This window comes from Geospiza fortis, unplaced genomic scaffold (genome assembly GCF_000277835.1).
Source record: "Geospiza fortis unplaced genomic scaffold, GeoFor_1.0 scaffold188, whole genome shotgun sequence".
In the NCBI taxonomy this organism is placed as follows: Eukaryota; Metazoa; Chordata; class Aves; order Passeriformes; family Thraupidae; genus Geospiza; species Geospiza fortis.
In genome coordinates, this window is record NW_005054337.1 from 896,417 (window position 1) to 909,841 (window position 13,425).

General features: G+C 44.6%; 1 long non-coding RNA gene across 5 annotated transcripts in view; it reads right to left on the reverse strand.

The window, feature by feature from the left end:
- LOC115947992 overlaps nucleotides 1–13,425 on the reverse strand; it is a 177,462-nt gene that overhangs the window by 133,390 nt on the left and 30,647 nt on the right. The gene's annotated exons all lie outside the window — the stretch shown is intronic.

The window sequence follows — 13,425 nt, forward strand, 5'->3', positions numbered from 1 at the left end:
TCCCTACACAAATCGTATTTTGGGAGCGCAACGCCGCGCTTCCCCGCAAACCCGCCGCGTGTCCACTGTCATTAACACCATTATCCCAACTTTTAATCTGCTCATCTGAAGCCCAAGATTCAGCCCCTGTTTGGGCTTAGGAGTCACCTCACCCGGGTGGGGAACGCTGCTGCAAGGATGAAATCACAGGCACGAGCCGGAGCGCGCGTCCCCGGATTGCCGAGATGACGCCCTTCTTTGCAGAGCTTTATGTTCCTGCCATCAAAACCAGGAATCTGCATAGCAACACTCAGCTCCACGTTGCATCCACCCAAATCTGAAGAAAAACCCCCAACAAATAATTACCCATTTACAAATTAAGAGAGCAGCAAAAGAAAAGGAAGGGGAGCGTGTTGAGCTGCCACGTTCAATTTAAAGAAATATAGACTGGGGGGTCTGTTTCAAAATAACATTTTTTCATCCTTGTGCAGTGGAAATTTCTTCACAGGGGGCAATGTGCAAGCATAGATGTACATGCACACAAAGAGAAGTGGAGTAATTCCATTCTCACAAAAAATTTAGAGAATTGGATTGAAATCCTATGTAGGTCACAAATGAAATGTAGTCAGCAACGTACAACACAGGGAAAAAATGAAAAAAAAAGGCAAAATCCCAGCCCAGTGCCACACAACTCAGCAGTCTGCAATTCCTGGTCATGAGAGGCCACAGCATTAGCCAGGCAGGGTGTTGCAGGTCAGGATTAAGACGCATTAACAAATTCATGTGGAGGAAGCTGGCCCAGCACCTGCCCACAATTTGCCAATTCACTTTGTCCCCCTTCCATGTGAATCAAATTCTCTTTTTCTACTTCGAGGATGATTTTTTTTTTAAATAATGTTACACTGGGTAAAATGTACATCTCCAAGCTGTGAAAATAATTTTAACTTGAAATCTACACAGGAGCAAGAGCACCATAAATATTGTACTTATATTGTGAATGATACCAACATAAAAATGCTCAAAGATATGTGTATGAATATCCACACACATATACAGAGAAATGACAGTGAACTGCATCTATTCTGGTTCTAAGATACATTGCAAATTCAGTAAACTATTAAAAAAACCTCCCCACAAAAATACAAACCGAAAATCTACATCAGCACAGTGGAAAATATTCTGAGTGCAAACCCATTGTGGGAGCAGTAAATTCAGGGTTAAGTCTCTGGATTCCTGTCTGATACTCTCAGCCTTTCATCATGTCTCTATGAATTTTTATTTCTGTACTCTGGGGTAAATTAAGGCTGATGGTGTCAATACAGGGTTTTGAGTCCGATTTCAACATTTCTCATGTTTCTCGTGTTTAACTCAGACCCTTTTAAGTTTGGGGTTTTCAACAATTTAGGAGGGAAGCATGGGGTTTTTCTAATCCTCTTTCAAAATGCCATATTTTCCAGCAGGCTATTCCCCACCGAACATTGTGTCAGGGCAGTACCATTTTCCCAGGCAGAACAAATTCCTCCATCCTGGAGAGCTGATGCTGAATGAACCCCAAGAGCAGGGGCACCCCGAGGCTGCTGAGACCCTGAACTCCTAGATTTCCCTGCTCCTGCAAAAAAAAAGAGCCCCCCAGAACCCTCCAGAACAAGCCTGATGCGTTTGAGATTAAGAACGTGCTGTGTCTGGGATTAAAGCAGAACACGTTTGCAGCCCTCGCAGTGCTAACCAACCAGAGGAGTTATCTAATACAGGATTCATGTGATTGCTTGAATAATATTGCAGGAGACGCCGCGTCCCTTCCTCCCTGCGTGCACAGCCCTCCATGCAGGCACACACATGGTATTTCTAATAGGATCTCTTCTCCCCTCTCTCTCTCTCTCTCTCTCTCTCTCTCCCCCGCTTTCACAATCTGTCGCTCTCCAATCTGCCCACTCTGCTCTATTTTCCCATCCAATATTCCCCCTCTAACACCTTCCCCTCCTCTTCAGCCCCCACCCTTGCTCCTTCTCCCCATCCTCCAGGCTCTGGAGGAGCCACCTTAGCCCTGGTGCTGAGTTTTGGGTCTCTGGACATTCGAAACATCTAGCAGAGTGATTAAAAAGAGCCAATAAGGGAAAAAGCAATTTCTCCCCTACTAGTAGCATGTAAATAACGTGGTAACTAATGAACCACTCTAAAAATTTGGTGCCTAAATTTATTTTTTTTTTATTGGCTGGACAATGTTGTTAATGCTTTATCTCACTTGGTGCTATTTTATTAGAAACTTTACTAACAAGTTCACCATTGCTACATCCTCTTTGTGGAGGGGAAACAGCAGCAGAGGGAAGGGGAAGGCTCAGCTAGAGCTCCCCAGCAGGTTGGTAGTGTAGTCTGAAATAAATGAGGTCTCCTGGGTTCCAGTCCAGTGGTCTAACCATTAGTCTCTGACTAAGAAACAAATGCAGAGGCCAGAAAATGTATAAATTAAAGCAGCACTTCGCTTTTCCTTTTAGTCTGTGGAATAATTACAAGATGCAGATGTGGCTAGAGATGCCTGAGGCTTTGGTGATCCCAGGGATACATTTCTAAGATCAGGCTTTATCTCTGGACCATCCAGCTGCTCTAAGGTGCTGTAGGAGCTGTTCACTCTGGCTGAAATTTGGCCCTAACCTGGGCAGCACAGGACTGAGCAGAGCAACTGGTTTAAGGAGTTCAGGGGAAGCATCAGGCTTTATCTAGGCCTGGCAGGATTATGGAAATAAGTATTTAATTTCCCAGAAGAGAACAAGCTCGTGGGCAGCTTATGCATGCCTACACATGGGCACCAACACGGATGCAAGGGAACACGGGAGAGCTCCGGCACCGCACGCAAGGAGGGGAGAAAAGGGTTGGAGGCAGTGTGTGAGGCAATAACAGCTCACCACGAGGAAATATTGACATTCACACTCTTAACTTACAGGTCGTAGGTGCCCCTTGAATTGTGCCATGCTGCACAGCCTGTGGGATGAGGACAGCTCTGACCCCGTGGAGCAGTGAGCACGGCAGTGGCACTGGGGAGGGGATGCAGAGAGGACTGCTCTAGGATCTAGTGACATAGAGATTCTAGAGGATTAGGACATTCAGCTTCCCTTTCCTAAAGATAAAAGCACCTGCCAGAAGGAAAAGGAACACTGTCCCCATGGAGAAAGCATTAAACCCTTTAGAAACTGAAGCCAGTCCTGCTGACCAAACAACTGCTGCATTTAACCACAAAAGGAATGCAAAGCTCTTTAAAGGTCCAGAAAGCTGAGATAGGTCCTCATTCTCTCAACTCACATCTACTACACATTTTTTTTTAGATAGAGTAATACACAGGACAGCTGATCTCATGGAATATTGCAAAGCAACTCCTGTGTTAGAGAGCAACAGACAGGAGAACCACAGAGCTCAGAGCTGCTCTGGGAGAGGTTTGATCCAAAGATCTCCTGGTATGGACCATGGTTGGAATCATGATTGTCAACCTCAGCTATTCAAGCTGTTCCCCTGCATGGAACTTCCCCAGCACCACCAGGCTCTCCAGTACAAGGGAGATGTGAATACACAGGAAATTCAATGAAGGACCACAAGGATGGTGAAGGGCCCAGGTTTTGTCTCCAACAGGGAAAGGCTGAGAAAGCCAGGACAGTTCAGCCAGGTGAAGAGAAGGCTCAGAACATCCAATCTTCTTTACCAGCAACATGGGCTTCCTGCCTTGAGCAAATACATCTTCATAGAAACAATCCAAGAAGAGATCAGACATGATAAAGATATGAAATGTCACAGCAATTTGGAAAAGCTGAACCTGAGGACTCTAAACTGGTAAATATGACTTGCATAACTAGCAGAAAATATTTGCAATTCTGTAAACATGCACAAATTCCTAAGATCTGTGGCAGATTTCTGAGGTGTGACTAATTCACTCAGCACAAAGGTGACACTGTTGTGACAGAGCATTGCATCTCTGAACTTTGAAACCAAGATGAAACCATTTCCTACTCTCTGGGGTTTGGTTGTGAGTGATGTAACTTTCCTAGGCCAATAGAAACAAGTTTGAAAAGCAGGCTAGAGAGAGTCAAAGCCTCCAGGCTTTAAGTAAGGTCACATTCATCTCTTTAGGGTGCATGTGAGCTCAAAAAATCCAGAAGAATTCACAGCCTGCTATCTTGTCCTGATGAAGGGTGCAAGAGGCTGTGCATTGGCTCACTTGATATTGTGCCTACAAGACATGAAAACTCCTCAAAATCTCAACAGCTCAGTGCATGGACTGCCTGCGTGGAGATCCCAGCTCCAAGGAAACCCTGAGATCCATCGCAACTCAGATACACTCGAAGTGCAGAGACTTTCCAGGCTGAGAGGAGCCCATCTCTGTGAGCCCCTTCCATCCCTGCCAAGGATCTGCCCTTTGGCTTCACCCACCAACACCTTTGTGCTGCTCAGCACCTGCAGAGCTCGAAGGCACCTCTGTGCTGAGCCGAGCCCTTCCAAGAAGCGCAAGTGGGAGTCAGGAGCAGCACAGGAGTGCCCTGGCACCAGCTCCTCGCGGCCCCGGCAGAGCCGCACACGCGCGTCGCCTCCCCAGGAAGTTGTTTGTATTCTTGGGAGAATGTTGAAAAATATCTCTGACCCCCAAACATTTACCTTTTGATCGGAGGTTTCCAATGTTGCTGTAGTGTATTAAAGCTGAGATGCTCATAAAAAAACCCTTTGTGTCAACATAGTAAATGACTCTAATTAGGCTGGTGGTGCAATGAAAATGCTTAATTCATTCTGATGAGGCAGAAGGAAGAGCTAAAATGTTTATAGACAATGGGTGAACAGGGAGATATAATGCTGAGTGCCAGCTTTAAATGCAAATTACCACAGAAATCTTTCCCTCTCCACCATCCCATTCCTCCCCCTTCCTCTCTCTTTCTGTCGCCAGCACCACTCTGTAATCTCCTAGTGCAGTAATTAGAAGTGAAAGGAGACACATAGAGGGGCCACTAAAGGCAACACTAAAGAGAATTACAGAAAAAAATACCTACCTTTAATAGAAGACAGCACTATTTTCCAAAGTGCACCACCATTGCAGCACTTGGCATGGTGGTAGGATCAGAGAGGTGATAATTTGGAGGGGTATTACTGAAATGGGATGTAAATGTCTTTCATTTCTCCCTCCATCTGAACTGGCTTCATCTACAGTGTCTGTTCATGAGGCTGGGACCACTTTGCCTTTTGGAAGAAGGCCAGGCCAGCAGCAACAAGGAAACATTTTGGGGGTGATGGCTCTCAGAGTGTTTCTTCACCTCACCAGAAATACAGAGCTGCAAGTGGACAAGAGCTGTGAGCTTGAAAAAACACACCCTGGAAGCTGCCATGAGAGAGCAAATGTGAAAACCTTGCAAAGTCATCCTTAGAAATGTTTCTTATTGCACTTGCAGTACTCCACCTTCTTTTAGAAGAGAAATTATACATTTGGTGAGAAAGAAAGAGTGAGAAGAGGACAAAGAGGAAAAGGCAAACAGTGTTTGGTTTTCATACAGGGTGTGATATTTTTCTTCAAACATTCTCATTTGAAACACCCAGAATAGCTTTTTCTTGGGAGTTTAAATGAAGAAATGCTCCCGATACCAACTTGACAGCTTCTCAATGCTTTAGGAACTCCAGTATCAGCAATGCACAGAAGTGTACAGATGTGTCTTAGTGCTTCACATCTGGAGTCTGAGCCAAAACCAGAGTTTTTTCATTGTCTATGAATTAAACGCTCTCAGTCCTATTTCAGCATTGAACAAATCCTCTTCTTCTTCCCACACACAGCCACACAAATCACCCCAGTGCTGTGGAAGGTCAGATCAGGAGACTAGAAAATCTGTCACAGTCTGAGACTATGAGCCAAATGAACTCCTGGTAAAAAGCTGCTGAAATTACATTCTGGATTGAAATCCCTGAAACAAAAATATTTTCTTCCCTTCTTGCAGCAGCATTTGAGCCTCAAGCTTAAGAACAGGTGAGTATACCCTGAGGCACACAAGCAAGATAAAGCAGACCTGGACTTCTGCCAGCAGGAGCTGGCAGGAAAGGGGCAGATATCAGGCAGAATTTTTGTGGGCACTTTGAATTTTTATCATCTCTCCACATTGACACATCTGTGTTGTCAGCGGACAAGGTCGTGCTCACTGTGGGCACATCATTTAACACTGTGCTCACCTCTGCAGGCAAGCCTGGTGATGTGCCCTGCCCTTTTCTGCAGGTGGCCTGACCACAGCAGCCCACCTGGGCTTGCTCTTTCTTGAGGGATTCAACACCCTTTAGGAGAGCTGCCAGAGACTGAGGTGCACTGTTGCAGGTCAGTGCTCAGACCCTGCTGCCGCATTGTGTTATGTTACCAACTCCCAATAAAGCTGCACTGCCTGACTTAAATACTTCTGTTTTCTGAAAAAATGAAGATGATATTTTTTTCTCCTCCCTTAAGGCAGGAGAGGTCCAGCTTTATCCCAGATTCTGGTCTGGTTAGAGTCACATTCCTGCAGGACAGCTGCCACAGAGGTGATGCCACATTTGTGCATTGCACAAACACAAGGAGGGAGTACCCTTCTCTGCATGTCCTCTGCTGCATAAACAGAAACCCCAGACAAAGCTGGACTTGGGAAAAAAAAAAAGAAAAAATAACAAAAACGCACAGCTTGCTTGTGCCTGCACTTCATTCCCAAGGCTCGGCTCAGCTCATTCATAAAAGATCTCCATCTGACCCGCAGAGCCACCTCCAGCCCCTGGTGTGCAGGTGATGCTGGGCTCTCCTCGAGGATGCCCCTGGGCACGGAGCCGTGTGCCAGCAGCTCCCTCTCCCCAGCCGCCAGCGGGAGCATCCCACCGTCCCCTTCTCCCGCTCCCTCTCTGTGTTTGCTCACTGAGACAGAAGCAATACCAGTTTGCAGCACAATAAACCATGTAAAGGAAGCATCAATTAACTAGAATACATGGATATAGTATTTAATTAACTGTTAGGCTCACAGTTACCGTATGATGTCATGGAAACCTCGAATCTCCTGGGTGCTGCCTCACACATGCCAACCGGGAATTGGAGCCATCACAAATCCCATGTAAAGTTTGAATCCTGACATTTTTAATTAAAAAAAAAAAAAGAGAAAGAAAAAAAAAGGAGATTCTGGCTCTCTTAAGTATCTTTTAATGACATATATGTGTGCACATCCTTGGTACTCCAGGAGCCCTGGGTGGGATTGATCCCCTATTCACAGCCACTGTCACCAACCAGGGCTTTGTGTAGAGGAACCACAAGAATGAGCCCAGAAGGCTCTGTGGAAATAAAAATGAGGGCAAAATCATACTGGTTGGGTTTTCAAGGATATAGGAGGATATACATTGCATTCACACTACTTTTGGTATGAGGATCTCAATGCACTTTGCAAAACAAAAATGCAAATATTTGAGGTCGATTGAACAAGGGCATGTAGTGACAGAACAAGAGGGAGTGGCTTTAAACTGACAGAGAGTAGGCCTAGACTGGATATTGGGAAGGAATTCTTCCCTGTGAGGGTGCTGAGGCCCTGGCACAGGGTGCCCAGAGAACCTGTGGCTGCCCCATCCCTGGAAGTGTCCAAAGTCAGGCTGGAGGGGACTTGGAGCAGCCTAGGATAGTGGAAGGTGTCCCTGCCCATGGCAGGGGTTGGAACAAGATGGTCCCTTCCATTCTGTGTTTCTATGATTTCTTGGCTCTTACCTCAGTATGAAAGACCATTTAAGTCTATAACTTCTTGTTCAGCACATTCTAGAGAGGCATCCAGCCCTAGTTCAAATACTGAAAATGTAGCCTCATCCATTTAAGAAGCAAGTGGCATTTTACAGGATTTACAGTTAAAGAAACTGAGACAAATGGAGGCTGGGGCCATGGATCCAAAAGTCAAAGTCTGTTGAGAGCCAGAGCAAGGAACAGAGCTGAAACACTCCACACGTGTTTGCATTGACCAGAGAGAGCCAGGTGGAAGAGGGAGCAGCAGCCTGACGTGGTGCTGGCAATGTCCAAGCACTGCTGATCCCTCAGGAAGTGCCCAGAGCCCCTCAGCATCCCTGCTCACACCAGGTCTGCCAGCGCCTCTCACAGCCCTGCCCTTGTTGTGCCTCCTTGAAGAACTCCTCAATAAAGCACAGGTCTGGTTCCCACAGGAGCGGGCTGCAGCAGCAGGTACTGGAGTGGGACCCTTGCAGCCCATGAACAAATACCAACAGTCAGCCTCGAACAACATCCCCACACAAGTAATTTTATGCCTCCAGTTGTAAACATTAATACTTTAATTCCATTTACTGCAGAATATTGGTTGCCCAACACTAATTTTGTCCCAACACCTTGAACTGCAGGGAAAGTCCTGTATTAAAACCCACTAGGCTGAGATGTATTGCATACCCTCCTTTAGTGCATTGACAGTAGAACATTAGACTTACCCAGACCCAGACAGGTAAGTACAGTATTATTTTCTGTGAATGAAGGTGTGTGTTCATTCTCTGTTTCCATTGTCTATGTTTATGTGGGAATTAGTTTATGGATCACTCCTGACAGAGCTACAGCACCCTCCCTTAAGGGCATTGCTGATATATTACCTTTGAAAGAGAATCACAATTTATTCATTCAAACACAGAGCTAAAGATAGATGTGCACTGGAATATTTTGAAATATTGCATTATATATAAAATGAAATAGGGGGAAGCTAAATTACACAGCTATAATTACTTAGAGTTCAGGTGGCATCGTAAATAATCTATTCACAACTCACTCAGTGTTTATTATGTCAGAGCAGAGCAACATAATTAACATGGTAGAGATGGGAGCTGTGCAAGGCAGATGCCTGATACACCCAGATCAAACTAAGACACAAGCACAAAAACACACAAACACATGTTATGTCATTCATAAAAATTCACGGGAAAGTGAGGAAAAATAAGGCCAAAAAAGCAGCAGTTCGAAAATGCTGAGGCACCAGCCCTGCCAACAGCACCAGCATGCCTTTGGAACAGTCATAGTTAAATTTATGGACATGCTTCAGTGTTTACATTGCAGGGGCAGAGGTGGTTTTGCATTGACTGTGTTCACGCTACCTATGAAATTCTTTCTGTGCTGCTCTAAAATTGGCTTCCTGGCTTTTAGAAATGAAATTGTTACAAGGAATAAGAAGCTGTCAAACAAAACTTGGAATCTGAAAGTCATTGTCCAGTCCTTCCCCACAAATACACAAGTGCAGATGCCAAAATTGAATTGCTTGGAAATTATAAAAAATAAAATAAAAAGGGGGGGGGGGGGGGCTTAGGCAGAAAACCAAGGAAAATATCAAAGAAATCAGAATACATTGTAAAGGGGGGGATAAAGCCCTAACATCAAGAGTGCCAATACAGTAGTTAAATTTATAAGAAAATATCTCCTGTTTTCCCTTGAAATCACAAGATTTGTCCATTCAAAGTCTTGTTTCCAAAAATCACTGCTCACAGAATAAAATTCATATTTACCTTAGCACTGAAGCAAAGTTTTAGAAGCACATGAAGGTACCTTTCACAGGCTCAAAAGAGGAATGAGATAAGCAGGTGGCAAACTAAAAGTCCACTAAAGAAACAGAAAGCTCAGAGGAGCAACTTTTCAAGAGATTTGGTTTGGGGTTGCCATTTGCTTATGTATTATTCTTTTCCAATTCTGTTTCTGTATCAGGGAAGAAACAGAGCAGGGGAACAAAATCCCACTATTGCCCCCAAACTGGAGGTGAGAAAGCGAGTCAGGAAGCAGATTTTTCCTTTTACACCTTCTGCTTTCTTTCCTGTAATCACTACTTGTGGGCACTTTATTAGCAGCTTGTCCATTGCAAAGAGACCCAATAAATACATGAGCAGAGGAGTTTGAAGTTTGCTCTTTCGCTGGTTTATTGGTTCAATCTCTTTTCTCTAAAAGCAAGAGAACTTTCCCCATCAGCCACCAGATCTTCTCTACCATTGAGAGCTCCAGACTTCATCATACCCTCCAAACAGGAACAAGAGCAAGCCCAGAGAACACATCCTTTGACCTTTGATTGTTGGATTTGGTGATCTTTGGGGTCTTTCTCAACCTTATGATTCCATGACTTTATGACTTGAAGGGCTGCAGCCCAGCCTCCCACAGCACCAACATCTCCAGGATCTGAATTCACAATCTATACTGAAGATGGAGAAGATGCCCAAATAAGCTGGGCTTAAAAAAGCCCATCATTCCAGTCAGCTGCACTGAAATCACAATTTCCTTTTTTCTGCAGTTGAATTGGAGGCAGCAACAAGGTCCTTAAAGAGTTTTGGCCCAGCACAGAGCTTGTTCTTGGCCCACCTCATCACCTTGCAGGGGAGGTGGAAGTGGGCTGGAAGTGATTCAGGAGGTTGGATGCAGAGCAGAGGGAAGTGCTGTGTCTTTTATTAAACAGCATCTGCCCTTCTACTGGATATATTACTTTATGCCAAGTGGTGTGATTTTTTTTTTTAAAGTAGAGAATATTTAACGTCATATAACAAGAAAAATGGCGCCTTAAATTATTTGTGGCATGTCCTCTGCGCTGTGGAGGAACAAAGCTCACTCTCCCAATGTGCTGCACCAAAGTCCATGAGCAGTGGTGACAGCCAGGAAAGAATTTATGGTCCCTGGGGAGAGATCTGCTTGGGTCCTGCAGAACAAGATAAAATATTTGAGGGTTGGGGCTTTTTTTTTCTTCTTCTCTGTGGAGATAGCAGAGATGAAAGATGTAAACCTGTTTTCCAGGGACCAAGACTCCACCAAAACTCTTCCTCTCCTGGAAGTCAGACTTGAGCTTGCAAAGGGAAGTTAATCTAGTTTTGTTTTCATGCTGCACATTTCTGCATTCCTAAGAAATTTCGCAGGAACAGGAATTCTCCAAAGGCTAAAACCAAACTCTGAAAAAGCCAAAAGGAAGCAGCACACTGAATTCCCTTCCCCTTGGACCCTCATTATTTTTTTTTATGGGATGTCTTTGTGGCACACTTTATGATCAATGAGATTTGTGAATACCTGCAGAGGCCACTCCATCCAGGTATGACCATGGAAGATGATCTTGGTTCATGATTTTAAATGGCTCCTCTCTTAGGGCCAAGCAGAGCTCAGGACTCAGATAATGGTCACATCTTGGAGACAGGAGCCAGCCTGACCCAAAGGCCCCACCAAAGGAGCAGCAGCTTTTCTGTAGTCCCAGTGATGTTTTGGATCTGGTTTGTAACTCCTTTATCACCACCATCTTCAGTGGTGCCCCTTTGTTTGCAAAGTCTTTTCTCCCTTGTCAGCCACAATGGCACAGAACAGCTCAGACAGGTAAATTATTTAAAATTCTCCTCCTGCCTCAAATCTGCTATGGATTTATGCACCAACTTCAGCCCAAGCACATGGAGCATTGCCTTTAGCAGTTCAGCAAAGATTCAAGAGTAACAAACTCTGGCTGACATAAAGTGCCAAAGCATCATTTAGTTAAGAAGTGCCATAGTAATTAATACCACCTTAAAAATCACCCTAATTTTTAAGCACATCCCATGAGCAGATAGGTGCCACCAATGTTCATTTTATCAGCCTGAACCACACTCAGCTTTAATCCAGAACAGGGGTTGAATGGCAGCACCAATGCTGCTCACACCTCCCCACCGAGGGGTCCTGTTTCCTGCAGGCTGCTGCAAATTGCACTCTGCTCCACCTTGGGAGCAAAAAACCCAAAGCTCATCCCATGCTTAGGCTGGAGGAAAATAATTTTTGCCTCCAGATGAAAAATGATAAAAGTTATAAGCAGGTTTGCTGCCTACCCAAAGCAAGCACCAGCATCCACAGAGCCCCTCAGGTATCAGCCTGCTTCAATTCCAACAGTGCTTTTTTTTGCCCCAAGTTTCCCAAAAAAATCCTTCTTTAAGAGGCTGATTTCTCTGGAAACCAGCACATCAGAAAACTGCACATCCCACTTTCAGTAAGAAGATTTCAAAGGTGGCTGCAGTCCTCCCTTCTGCTGCAGGGAAGTGGAACTAGTTATCCCACAGCTCTGAAGCCACTTTTGCCCCTGGATTCCCACCCAGGCAGTCCCAATACATGGGACAGTCTCTGCCACAAGACCAGAGGCATCAAGGCACCCTGGGTGGAGTGACAACAGCAGTGAGAGATTAGATCTTGTTACATTCATTTAGAAACATGGTTATGGCAGGCTGGCATGAATTTAAATTCAAACCTCACCCTCTTTCTGTAGCATCTGCAGCTCCCAGAACCTGCAAGTGTAGGCAAACACACTGTTCTTTAAAAACTGAAGATGTAGGTCAAAATGAAAAAAAAAAAAAAGTTTTGTGATTCCTGTGTTATCTGTGCTCTTTCACAGTTCCACCAAGGTGCTCTGGTGTCTCAGCTGTCTTAAAAAGAAGGGTTAACCATAGAACCTGCTTTCTGTGCACAGCTGGTGACACCTCTAGCAATGTTACAGAGATAGAACCAGCTCCATTTCACAGTGGACTTGAATCCTTAAATCTATCAAATATTTTGTCTTTACTCCTCAAGACCAGTGAGCTCTGGGACAGGAATTGCTGCGAGACTCAGACTGAAACAATGAGGAGCAGAACCAAAAATACTCCCCATCACACAACTACCCAAGACCCTGATCCCAAACCTTGCCCTGGGACCCAGTCCTCCCATGACACCCTCAGCAATAGCCAGCTCCCCTTGTGGCAGCAGTTCAGATCAAGGCTAATTGTATTTGAATCTACAGGGCACCAATTTTCCAGCGAAGGGGTTTTAATCTAACATGCAGATCTCTTGTCTACATTCACATCACCCCAGAGACCCATAACATAGGTCATTTGTGCATACACAATCTCAGTAATAGGATGCACAATTTTAAAATGGCTAAATCTGTAGTGTAGAAAAAAATGTTATTACAGGAGGAAAAAGAAAAGATTAGCTCACAGGCTGAGATCATGTTTGCCAAGTTTCCACCCAGAGAATTATTCCAGTACCGAATTCTATGCTACCAAAATAACGGGTTTATACAGCAGGCATTGTGCCAGCTTTTTGGCTATAATTATAGTGTTTTCCTCTCTCAAGTTCTTTATTGATATCTGGATTTTTTTTTTTTTTTAAAAGGAGGAGGTGGGGAAGTGATTTTATACGTTCAACAAACTACAGCAACACTTGATGCAGTTAAAAAAAAAAAGGGGAAGTTTTAACAACCTGCCAGCCTCCAACTTCACAGGAAATGTCAGTGCCACTATCAGACTTTAGAGAAACCCCAGGGATCCATTACTGCAGTTTGAAGATGTCCCTGCACTTCCCTTTTAAGTAAACGCCGGAGCCGCTTGCTTCATTCGGCTGCTGCTGTGCTGCACAATATTCCTTTGAGGAGATGCTTTGCAGTGACAAAATAACTGCTGACAATGTGAATACCGACTTCATTTTAATTTTGTTTTACATTTTCTTTG